Source organism: Leptodactylus fuscus, chromosome 4 (genome assembly GCF_031893055.1).
Source record: "Leptodactylus fuscus isolate aLepFus1 chromosome 4, aLepFus1.hap2, whole genome shotgun sequence".
Lineage (NCBI taxonomy): Eukaryota > Metazoa > Chordata > Amphibia > Anura > Leptodactylidae > Leptodactylus > Leptodactylus fuscus.
The window spans coordinates 3410777-3423949 of record NC_134268.1 but is presented as its reverse complement, the minus strand read 5'-3'; positions in this window follow the sequence as shown (position 1 = coordinate 3423949).

Below are 13173 nucleotides of genomic sequence, written 5' to 3'. Positions count from 1 at the left end.
ACTGTATATAATTATATATGTACAGTCGGTATAACCTGGGTATATACTGTATATAATTATATATGTACAGTCGGTATAACCTGGGTATCTCCTGTATATAATTATATATGTACAGTCGGTATAACCTGGGAATATACTGTATATAATTATATATGTGCAGCCGGTATAACCTGGCTATATAGTGTATATAATTATGTATGTACAGCCGGTATAACCTGGGTATATACTGTATATAATTATATATGTACAGCTCCTATAACCTGGGTATATACTGTATATAATTATATATGTACAGCTAGTATAAGCTGGGTGTCTCCTGTACATAATTATATATGTACAGCCGGTATAACCTGGGTATCTCCTGTATACAATTATATATGTACAGCTGGTATAACCTGGGTATATACTGTCTATAATACATATGTACAGCCGGTATAACCTGGGTATATACTGTCTATAATTATATATGTACAGCCGGTATAACCTGGGTATATACTGTATATAATTATATATGTACAGCCGGTATAACCTGGGTATATACTTTATACAATTATATATGTACAGCGGTATAACCTGGGTATATACTGTATCAAATCAAACAAGCTTTATTGGCACGTCCGAATAGATATTTGGCATTGCCAAAGCTAGTAAAGTGGGGGGGGGGGGGAGGGGGGAGTTGGATTTGGGTGGGTGAGTGGTGGGTATGGGGGGGGGGGGTTAGTTTGGATTATAACAGTCCATGGAGTCTCATCTTCCTCTTCGTTGGTGACTGCTATATGGGGGGGTGGGGTGGGGCGGGTGTATTGGGATAAATATAACAGTCCGTGGAGTCTCATCTTCCTCTGGTTTGGTGACAGCTGGACACGTATTGGGCAGCGATCTCCACAGTGGCTTCTTCTTCTCCCAGTAGGATGTAGAGTTTCCTCTTCTCCCAGTCTGGGATGTGGGCAGAGAGTCTTTGGTAGTAGACGGCCCTCACAGCTGAGTATTTGGTGCAGTGTAGCAGGAAGTGGGTCTCGTCTTCTAGGGCCCCCTGGTCACAGTGCTGGCACAGTCTCTTCTCCCGTGGCTTGTACGTCTGTCTGTATCGCCCCGTCTCTATCTCTAGGTTGTGGGCGCTCAGTCTGTACCGGCTCAGGGTCTGTCTGTGCTTGGGGTGGCGTATTCTCTCCAGGTAGGTGGCCATGGTGTAGTCCCTTTGTAGGGATTGGTACACGGTGAGTTTCTTGGAGTTATTTATTTCGTTTCTCCATTCTTCAATGTACCGCTCTCTGTTTGCCTCTGTGGTCGCCTTTATTTCGGCCTTGGTTATCATCTGTTGGTGTTTTTGGTTTGGTGGTTGGCTGCTGTTTGGTTGGTGAGTGTCTGGTTTGCTCAGGTGGCTTAGCCAGGCTTGGTGGTGGTAGGAGTCGGGCTTGCTCCCCTGGATGTGTGCCTGGAAAGCTAGCGCCCTCTTCTGTATGGTGAGCCATAGGGGGAGTCTGCCTAGCTCTGCCCTGCAGGCTATGTTGGTGGTGTTGCGATGGACATGGAGCAGGTATTTGCAGAACTCCAGGTGGAAGTTCTCTGTTGGGCTGGAATCCCACCTTGACTGGTCTGGGTAGGTGGCTGGGCCCCAAACCTCACTGCCATAGAGAAGGATCGGGGAGATGACAGCGTCAAATATCTTCAGCCAGACCCTCACCGGTGGTTTGAGGTGGTACAGTTGTCTTCTGATGGCGTAGAAGGTTCTGCAGGCTTTTGCTTTCAGGGTTTCTATTGCTGCTTTGAAGCTTCCTGATTGGCTGAGCTCCAGCCCCAGGTAGGTGTAGCTGTTGGTTTTCTCCAGTGTGGAGCCGTTCAGTGTGAATTGTGGGGTGGTGGAGGCTTTATTGTGGCCCTTCTTCTGAAATACCATGACTTTGGTCTTCTTCTGGTTGATGGGTAGGGCCCATGTGGTGCTGAATTTTTCCAGCACTGACAGGCTTTCTTGGAGGTCTTTCTCGGTGGGGGCCAGGAGTAGGAGGTCATCGGCGTATAGCAGGAACTTCACCTCTCGATTGTTCAGGGTGAGGCCTGGGGTTGGTGAGGCCTCCAGGGCTGTAGCCAGTTCATTGATGTAGATGTTGAAGAGCGTTGGGCTCAGGCTACAGCCTTGTCTGACCCCTCGGGCCTGTTGGAAGTATGCTGTCCTTTTCCCATTCACCTTCACACTGCACTGGTTTCCGGTGTAGGAGCTCTTGATGATGTCGTACGTTCTGTACAGCTGGTATAACCTGGGTATATACTGTATATAATTCTATATGTACAGACGGTATAACCTGGGTATATACTGTTTATAATTATATATGTACAGCTGGTATAACCTGGGTATATACTGTATATGATTATATATGTACAGCTGGTATAACCTGGCTATATACTGTATATAAATATATATGTACAGCCGGTATAACCTGGGTATATACTGTATATCCTATTAATATTATAAATGTGAAAGTTTGTGAGTTTGTGTGTTTGGATGTTCGGATGTTTGTTCCTCAATCACGGAAAAACCGCTCCACCGATTTGGCTGAAATTTTCCACAAACATAGTTAATACACCCGATTAAACAATAGGCTACTTTTCGTCACAACAGCGCACATACGTTTGTGCCAGGACCCCCACAAAACCCAAACTCACACCACCATCTCTGCAAACTCACACACTTTGGACCATAGCAAGCCACAAATTTCATATTGCCCTCTACAGCCTCGCCCCTAACCCCACACAATCACATATACATAGACTTTACCACTTTGCCCCTCACCTTAACGATACTCCAGGAGGCGCTCTATAACGCTCCGGAGCAGCCATGTTTGCCGACCCCCACCGCTCTGACAATCCGCGACACCACCCACCCATGTCAATACCCCTAGGCGGTCTAATAAATGCAAAAAAAAAAAGTTAAAAAAAAAATAAAATAAATAAATAGGATTAAAAATTCAAATCACCCCCCTTTCCCTAGAACACATATAAAAGTAGTTAAAAACTGTGAAACACATACATGTTAGGTATCCCCGCGTCCGAAATCGCCCGCTCTACAAAGCTATACAAATATTTTTCCTGTTCGGTAAACGCCGTAGCGGGAAAAATGGTCAAAAGTGCCAAACCGCCGTTTTTTCACTGTTTTCATTCTGATAAAAATTTGAATAAAAAGTGATCAAAGCAATAACATTTCCCGAAAATGGTAGAACTACAAAGTACACCCGGCCCCGCAAAATAAGCCGCCCTATACATCCCCGTACACGCACGTATAAAAAAGTTACGGCTGTCCGAATATGGCGACTTTTCAAAAAATAATTTTTTAACACAGTTTTGGATTTTTTTTAAGGGGTCAAAATGTAAATAAAACCATATAAATTTGGTATCCCCGGAATCGTAACGAAACACAGAATACAGGGGACATGTCATTTTGGTTGCACAGTGAACGCCGTAAACCCAAAGCCCGTAAGAAAGTCGCAGAAATGCATTTTTTCTTCAAATCCACCCCATTCTGAATTTTTTCCCTGCTTCCCAGTACATTATATAGAATAAATAATGGCGGCATCAGGAAGAAAAATTTGTCCCAGGAAAAATTAAGACCTCATATGGCTCTGGGAGCGGAGAAATAAAAAAGTTATGGGGTTTAGAAGGAGGGGAGTCAAAAACGAAAATAAAAAAATGCCATTGGCGGGAAAGGGTTAACTTCAAATACTTCTGTCCCAAAGTCACTATGTAAAGTTTCTCACAACACCGTATATATAGCAGCTCTAATACAAAGTAACTGCAACACAAAAGTCTCACATATGAATTACAGCAAAAACAAGATACAAAGTTACATTTCATATCCCATACCTTATACACAGTACGAAAACCTTACCCACGCCTGTATATACCCACTGCTACAATCACCGCAGACCAAGTCACGGGTACCAGCTAGTGATTATATATGCACAGCTGGTATAACCTGGTATATACTGTATATAGTTATATATGCACAGCTGGTATAACCTGGTATATACTGTATATAATTATATATGTACAGCCGGTATAACCTGGTATATACTGTATATAATTATATATGTACAGCCGGTATAACCTGGGTAACCTGGGTATATACTGTATATGATTATATATGTACAGCTGGTATAACCTGGGTATCACTGTGAGTCATCACTGTGTGTTATCTGTGGTGTTACATAGGACTGCCGGTGACATCTACTACATTACCTGTATATAGAGAGTTATCACTGTGTTATCTGTAGTGTTACATAGGACTGCCGGTGACATCTACTACATTACCTGTATATAGAGAGTTATCACTGTGTTATCTGTGGTGTTACATAGGACTGCCGGTGACATCTACTACATTACCTGTATATAGAGAGTTATCACTGTGTTATCGGTGGTGTTACATAGGACTGCCGGTGACATCTACTACATTACCTGTATATAGAGAGTTATCACTGTGTTATCTGTGGTGTTACATAGGACTGCCGGTGACATCTACTACATTACCTGTATATAGAGAGTTATCACTGTGTTATCTGTGGTGTTACATAGGACTGCCGGTGACATCTACTACATTACCTGTATATAGAGAGTTATCACTGTGTTATCTGTGGTGTTACATAGGACTGCCGGTGACATCTACTACATTACCTGTACTCAGAGAGTTATCACTGTGTTATCTGTGGTGTTACATAGGACTGCCGGTGACATCTACTACATTACCTGTATATAGAGAGTTATCACTGTGTTATCTGTGTGTTACATAGGACTGCCGGTGACATCTACTACATTACCTGTATATAGAGAGTTATCACTGTGTTATCTGTGGTGTTACATAGGACTGCCAGTGACATCTACTATATTACCTGTATATAGAGAGTTATCACTGTGTTATCTGTGTGTTACATAGGACTGCCAGTGACTATCACATTCTCAGTTATCATTCTCTCCTTCACTTGCGATCTGTATATTCAGTGAAGTCTTCCCTTGAGCGCCCTCTGCAGGACATAGATGACATTGCAGCTCTTCGTGTAGTGTGATTAGTTCTCTTTTGTCTTCGTTCGCTCACGTTGCGTTTTCCACTTGCTGCTTTTCTCGGCCTTCTTCTTGCTCTTGTTCTGTATTTTGTAGGTTTTTTTCTTTGGTTTGTTTTTGCTCCAGCACTTTGTCCCTCTTCCCCCCTGATCTTCCCTTACGCCCCTCCAGCAGCACCATGTGGGGGGTATTTTTGCCCCTGTGTGCTGATAGGACCGGCAGAGACCTCCCCCCATGTATTGTTTTCTGTCCTGAGTGGTGGGACAGGTGGAGGAGGTTTTTCTCTCTTCTTTTTTCTTGTTCGGCCATTCTATGCTAATGTATCTGCAAAGTGAAAGTGGGGTGAGTGTTTAGTGTGGGGAGTTCTCCCCCCTTTGTCGGCGGTGTCTGGTAAGATCCGGGTTGGCGGCCGGCTGTCCAGCTATAGCGCTATGTGTCTCTGGTCACTTCAGTTCCCCCCTGTTGATGTGGTGGCGGCTCCGGTTCTCTATCTGGACGACTGGCTTATAAAAGCTCGGCCAATATCTGTTCTGCTGCGGCATCTCCAGTCAGCCGTCTCCTTCCATCTGCATCTAGGATGGCTGATAAATTGGGAAATATCGGAGGTAGTTCCCTGTACATCTGGAAGACGGAGTGTCCACCGTCTAACCTCATTGGGCCCTGTTGACTACCGATGCAACCCTCTCAGGATGGAGAGCCCATCTGGATGACAAGACCGTCCATGGGCACTGGAGACAACAAGAGAGGAGGACGTCATCCAATTGGAGGGTCTCAGGGCCGTCTATCTGGCATTGCTTCACTTCTCCCCTCTTCTCAGAGTGAGGGCTGTCAAGATCCGGTCAGAGAGTATATCATCTATAATGTATCTGAACAAGCAGGGAGGAACCAGGTCCCTATCTCTCCTCAAAGACGTGAGTTTGATTTTCTCGTGGGCAGAGAAGAATTTGTCCCACCTATCAAGGGAACACAGTAGCGGATCAGATGAGTCGAGGTTGCACTGTATCAGGAGAATGGGTCCTCCATCCAGAGGTTTTCCATCTGATCACCCTGAAGTGGGCCTTTCCCAGACGTTGACCTCATGGCGACCAGACTCAACACCAAGGTGGAGATGTTCTGCTCACTGTATCAGGAAGACAATACCTTGGCAGTGGATGTCCTGTCCATCCCTTGGAGGTTCAGGCTGGCGTACATCTTCCCTCCACTTTCCATGATACCACGGGTATTGATGAAAATCAGACAGGACCAAGTCCCTGCGATAACTATCATTCCATTCTGGCCAAAGAGACCTTGGTTTGCCTAACTCATGCACATGAGTCGAGGGATCTATTGGAGGCTTCCACCAACCCAGAACCTGGTCTTCCAAGGAACTCAGAAGTGCCAGGATCTGAAGAAGCTCAAGCTGACTGCCTGGAGGTTAACCAGTCCCTATGGAGATCTAGAGGACTGTCAGAATCTGTCCTGAAGACCCTTTCCTGAGTCCCGTCTACCAATAGGAGCTACCTTAGCATTTTCAGGTCTTGGTGCTGCGCACTTGGGGTCGGTCGTTCAGATCCTCCTGTTGGTGAGATTCTGAATTTTCTCCAGGATAGTTTGGATAAGCGCCTTTCTCTGGCCACTCTTAGGCTGAGGCCCCACATTGAGGAAACGCTGTTTTTTTTTGTTGCAGACTTTGTTGCGTTTTTTTGAGCCAAAGCCAAGAATGTCTTCAAAAGGAAAGAGAACCCTATAAAATGTTCTTATACTTCTCTCTTCTGCTCAGTCCAAAAACCATAACAAAATCTGCCACAAAAAACGCTGCGTTTCTGCAATGTGGGGCCTCAGCCGTAAAGTTCTGGTTTCTGCATCCTCCACCTGTTTGGGGAGATGTTTGTCTGAAGTTTCCCTGATGGTTAATCTTCTCTAGAGGGCTATGAGGCTCAGAGCGGTGGGTTCCACCCCAGCTCCATAGCGGGATCTGGCCTTGGTCCTTTCGGGTCTGTGTGATCCTCCCTCTGAGCCCTTGGAGGAGGTGGATCGGAAGTTCTTAGCCTACAAGACCACTTAATGACAATAACCCCTGCACAGAGGATGAGTGAGCTCCAGACCTTCTCTTCTGAGGAACCTTACATATCTTTCTTGGAAGACAAGGTCCAGCTCAGATTTCTCCCTGGATTCAATCCCAAAGTACCGTCTTTCTCCAATATCAATCCGCTGGTTTCCTTACCTGTCTTCTTTCCATCTCCTTCCTCTGAGGATGAAGAAAGATTCCGTTCTTTGGATGTGGTCAGGTGTCTATGGATTTACCTTGCACGTCCCTGATCTTTCAGGAGATCGGAGAACCTCCTTATTAATATGAGTGGTGGGCTGAAGGGTCGGAGAGCCTCCAAGCTTACCCTTTCTGGATGGGTTAAGGAGGCCATCAGGACTTGGTTATCCTCCCCTGAATTCCTACCAGGGCTCTATCTACATCTTGGGCCGAGTCGCTGGCACTGCCCTTAAATCAGATCTTCTGTCTCTTCTTGGTCGTCTGAGCTCACGTTTGTAAAACATTATGGATTATATCCTCGCGGTTCAGAGGCCGCTGCCATTGGATGATCTGTCTTAGATTCGGTAAGGTGAGGAAACCCTCCCTAGGGGGATTAACTTCTCCACCCCCGCATTGTGCTGCTGTTAGGACTAAGGGAAAACAGATGGACGTCATAATCATCGAGAATTATCACTGAAATTCCCAGAAATTCACAAATGTTAATGTGACCTGCAGATGGTTCCTGTACATGAGTCAGTGTGACAGAGACCCTCCCCCACCCCAGTATGTACTGACAACCCTGTAAGTGTCCCGCAGGGTGGTTGTCGCTTCCCATCCCCCCCACACAGGGGAAGGAGAAACATTTTCATATCTTGGAGTTTTCTTCCTTTTTCTATATTGCAACATTGTATTCAAATAAGTTCTAAACAGAGAAACCAGAATGTTCCCACAGGAGTGAAGGGGTCGGGGTTCCCGATTCTCGCACTTCCTCTTATGAACCATAATCTCGTATCTCAGCCCCCAACATCGTGAGAACAGATCGGATACACCTCGAGCGAGACATCAGGAGATTCCTATACACAGTCCAGTGCAGACAAAGTTATTGTTATCAGACAGACAGACACCTACAGAGAGCGCAGGATCTGATATATAGACAGCTGTGAGAGTGCAGGATCTGATATATAGACAGCTGTGAGAGTGCAGGATCTGATATATATATATATAGACAGCTGAGAGAGTGCAGGATCTGATATATAGACAGCTGAGAGAGTGCAGGATCTGATATATATAGACAGCTGTGAGAGCGCAGGATCTGATATATAGACAGCTGTGAGCGTGCAGGATCTGATATATAGACAGCTGTGAGAGTGCAGGATCTGATATATAGACAGCTGTGAGAGCGCAGGATCTGATATATATAGACAGCTGTGAGAGTGCAGGATCTGATATATAGACAGCTGTGAGAGTGCAGGATCTGATATATATAGACAGCTGTGAGAGTGCAGGATCTGATATATAGACAGCTGTGAGAGTGCAGGATCTGATATATATATAGACAGCTGAGAGAGTGCAGGATCTGATATATAGACAGCTGAGAGAGTGCAGGATCTGATATATAGACAGCTGAGAGAGTGCAGGATCTGATATATATAGACAGCTGTGAGAGCGCAGGATCTGATATATAGACAGCTGTGAGCGTGCAGGATCTGATATATAGACAGCTGTGAGAGTGCAGGATCTGATATATAGACAGCTGTGAGAGTGCAGGATCTGATATATAGACAGCTGTGAGAGTGCAGGATCTGATATATAGACAGCTGTGAGAGTGCAGGATCTGATATATATAGACAGCTGTGAGAGTGCAGGATCTGATATATAGACAGCCGTGAGAGTGCGGGATCTGATATATAGACAGCTGTGAGAGTGCGGGATCTGATATATAGACAGCTGTGAGAGTGCAGGATCTGATATATAGACAGCTGTGAGAGTGCAGGATCTGATATATAGACAGCTGTGAGAGTGCAGGATCTGATATATATAGACAGCTGTGAGAGTGCAGGATCTGATATATAGACAGCCGTGAGAGTGCGGGATCTGATATATAGACAGCCGTGAGAGTGCGGGATCTGATATATAGACAGCTGTGAGAGTGCAGGATCTGATATATATAGACAGCCGTGAGAGTGCGGGATCTGATATATATAGACAGCCGTGAGAGTGCGGGATCTGATATATAGACAGCCGTGAGAGTGCAGGATCTGATATATAGACAACTGTGAGAGTGCAGGATCTGATATATAGACAGCCGAGAGAGTGCAGGATCTGATATATAGACAGCTGTGAGAGTGCAGGATCTGATATATAGACAGCTGTGAGAGTGCAGGATCTGATATATAGACAGCTGTGAGAGTGCAGGATCCTGATATATAGACAGCCGTGAGAGTGCGGGATCTGATATATATAGACAGCTGTGAGAGTGCAGGATCTGATATATAGACAGTTCTTGTATTGTGGCCCCCGGACGTGACCCCCCCCCAGCCCTCACCCTCATACATACAAGTGTTTTCTGTCGCTTTGCCAGATATTCTTTTCAGTGCTGTTTTATACTGGTTTATGGGAAAGCTGGGTGACTCTTAGTATGGCCGCCACTACAGCCACTGCCACCCAGCCCTGACCTGTAGGAGATCCTAACACTACAAATCCCAGCTGGAGATCACTGACCTGCAGGGTCTCTATGTGTAACAGGGGGGGGGGGGGTGTCTCACAGTGACATGTGGGGGGTCTCAGTGAGGGGCAGGAGGGCCCGGCCGGCTCACATTACCTCCAGGCTCAGGAACATTTAACACAAGTGAAGCGTATGAGATAACAAAACTCAAAAGGGTCCGACCCCTCCAGCTGCGCCCCCAGAGCTGTCACCACTGAGCGCCATGATCTAGACCAATCTGGTCCTCCTGTTATGTGACATCTGCACAGTACTACTGATCCTATACTGTATATATACACACTGCACAGTACTACTGCTCCTATACGTATATATACACACTGCACAGTACTACTGCTCCTATACTATATATATACACACTGCACAGTACTACTGCTCCTATACTGTATATATACACACTGCACAGTACTACTGCTCCTATACTGTATATATACACACTGCACAGTACTACTGCTCCTATACTGTATATATACACACTGCACAGTACTACTGCTCCTATACTGTATATATACACACTGCACAGTACTACTGCTCCTATACTGTATATATACACACTGCACAGTACTACTGCTCCTATACTGTATATATACACACTGCACAGTACTACTGCTCCTATACTGTATATATACACACTGCACAGTACTACTGCTCCTATACTGTATATATACACACTGCACAGTACTACTGCTCCTATACTGTATATATACACACTGCACAGTACTACTGCTCCTATACTGTATATATAGACACTGCACAGTACTACTCCTATACTGTATATATAGACACTGCACAGTACTACTGCTCCTATACTGTATATATACACACTGCACAGTACTACTGCTCCTATACTGTATATATACACACTGCACAGTACTACTGCTCCTATACTGTATATATACACACTGCACAGTACTACTGCTCCTATACTGTATATATACACACTGCACAGTACTACTGCTCCTATACTGTATATATACACTGCACAGTACTACTGCTCCTATACTGTATATATATACACTGCACAGTACTACTGCTCCTATACTGTATATATATATATACACTGCACAGTACTACTGCTCCTATACTGTATATATAGACACTGCACAGTACTACTGCTCCTATACTGTATATATACACACTGCACAGTACTACTGCTCCTATACTGTATATATACACACTGCACAGTACTACTGCTCCTATACTGTATATATACACACTGCACAGTACTACTGCTCCTATGCTGTATATATACACACACTGCACAGTACTACTGCTCTTATGCTGTATATATACACACTGCACAGTACTACTGCTCCTATGCTGTATATATACACTGCACAGTACTACTGCTCCTATGCTGTATATATACACACTGCACAGTACTACTGCTCCTATGCTGTATATATACACACTGCACAGTACTACTGCTCCTATACTGTATATATACACACTGCACAGTACTACTGCTCCTATACTGTATATATACACACTGCACAGTACTACTGCTCCTATACTGTATATATACACACTGCACAGTACTACTGCTCCTATACTGTATATATACACACTGCACAGTACTACTGCTCCTATACTGTATATATACACACTGCACAGTATTACTGCTCCTATACGTATATATACACACTGCACAGTACTACTGCTCCTATACTGTATATATACACACTGCACAGTACTACTGCTCCTATACTGTATATATACACTGCACAGTACTACTGCTCCTATACTGTATATATACACACTGCACAGTACTACTGCTCCTATACTGTATATATACACACTGCACAGTACTACTGCTCCTATACTGTATATATACACACTGCACAGTACTACTGCTCCTATACTGTATATATACACACTGCACAGTACTACTGCTCCTATACTGTATATATACACACTGCACAGTACTACTGCTCCTATACTGTATATATACACACTGCACAGTACTACTGCTCCTATACTGTATATATACACACTGCACAGTATTACTGCTCCTATACGTATATATACACACTGCACAGTACTACTGCTCCTATACTGTATATATACACACTGCACAGTACTACTGCTCCTATACTGTATATATACACACTGCACAGTACTACTGCTCCTATACTGTATATATACACACTGCACAGTACTACTGCTCCTATACTGTATATATACACACTGCACAGTACTACTGCTCCTATACTGTATATATACACACTGCACAGTACTACTGCTCCTATACTGTATATATACACACTGCACAGTATTACTGCTCCTATACGTATATATACACACTGCACAGTACTACTGCTCCTATACTGTATATATACACACTGCACAGTACTACTGCTCCTATACTGTATATATACACACTGCACAGTATTACTGCTCCTATACGTATATATACACACTGCACAGTACTACTGCCCCTATACTGTATATATACACACTGCACAGTACTACTGCTCCTGTTTTGGGATAAATATAACAGTCCATGGAGTCTCATCTTCCTCTGGTTTGGTGACAGCTGGACACGTATTGGGCAGCGATCTCCACAGTGGCCTCTTCTTCTCCCAGTAGGATGTAGAGTTTCCTCTTCTCGTCTGCAGATATGAAGTCTGGGATGTGGGCAGAGAGTCTTTGGTAGTAGACGGCCCTCATAGCTGAGTATTTGGTGCAGTGTAGCAGGAAGTGGGTCTGGTCTTCTAGGGCCCCCTGGTCACAGTGCTGGCACAGTCTCTTCTCCCGTGGCTTGTACGTCTGTCTGTATCGCCCCGTCTCTATCTCTAGGTTGTGGGCGCTCAGTCTGTACCGGCTCAGGGTCTGTCTGTGCTTGGGGTGGCGTATTCTCTCCAGGTAGGTGGCCATGGTGTAGTCCCTTTGTAGGGATTGGTACACGGTGAGTTTCTTGGAGTTATTTATTTCGTTTCTCCATTCTTCAATGTACCGCTCTCTGTTTGCCTCTGTGGTCGCCTTTATTTCGGCCTTGGTTATCATCTGTTGGAGTTTTTGGTTTGGTGGTTGGCTGCTGTTTGGTTGGTGAGTGTCTGGTTTGCTCAGGTGGCTTAGCCATGCTTGGTGGTGGTAGGAGTCGGGCTTGCTCCCCTGGATGTGTGCCTGGAAAGCTAGCGCCCTCTTCTGTATGGTGAGCCATAGGGGGAGTCTGCCTAGCTCTGCCCTGCAGGCCATGTTGGAGGTGTTGCGATGGACATGGAGCAGGTATTTGCAGAACTCCAGGTGGAAGTTCTCTGTTGGGCTGGAATCCCACCTTGACTGGTCTGGGTAGGTGGCTGGACCCCAAACCTCACTGCCATAGAGAAGGATCGGGGAGATGACAGCGTCAAATATCTTCAGCCAGACCCTCACCGGTGGTTTGAGGTGGTACAGTTGT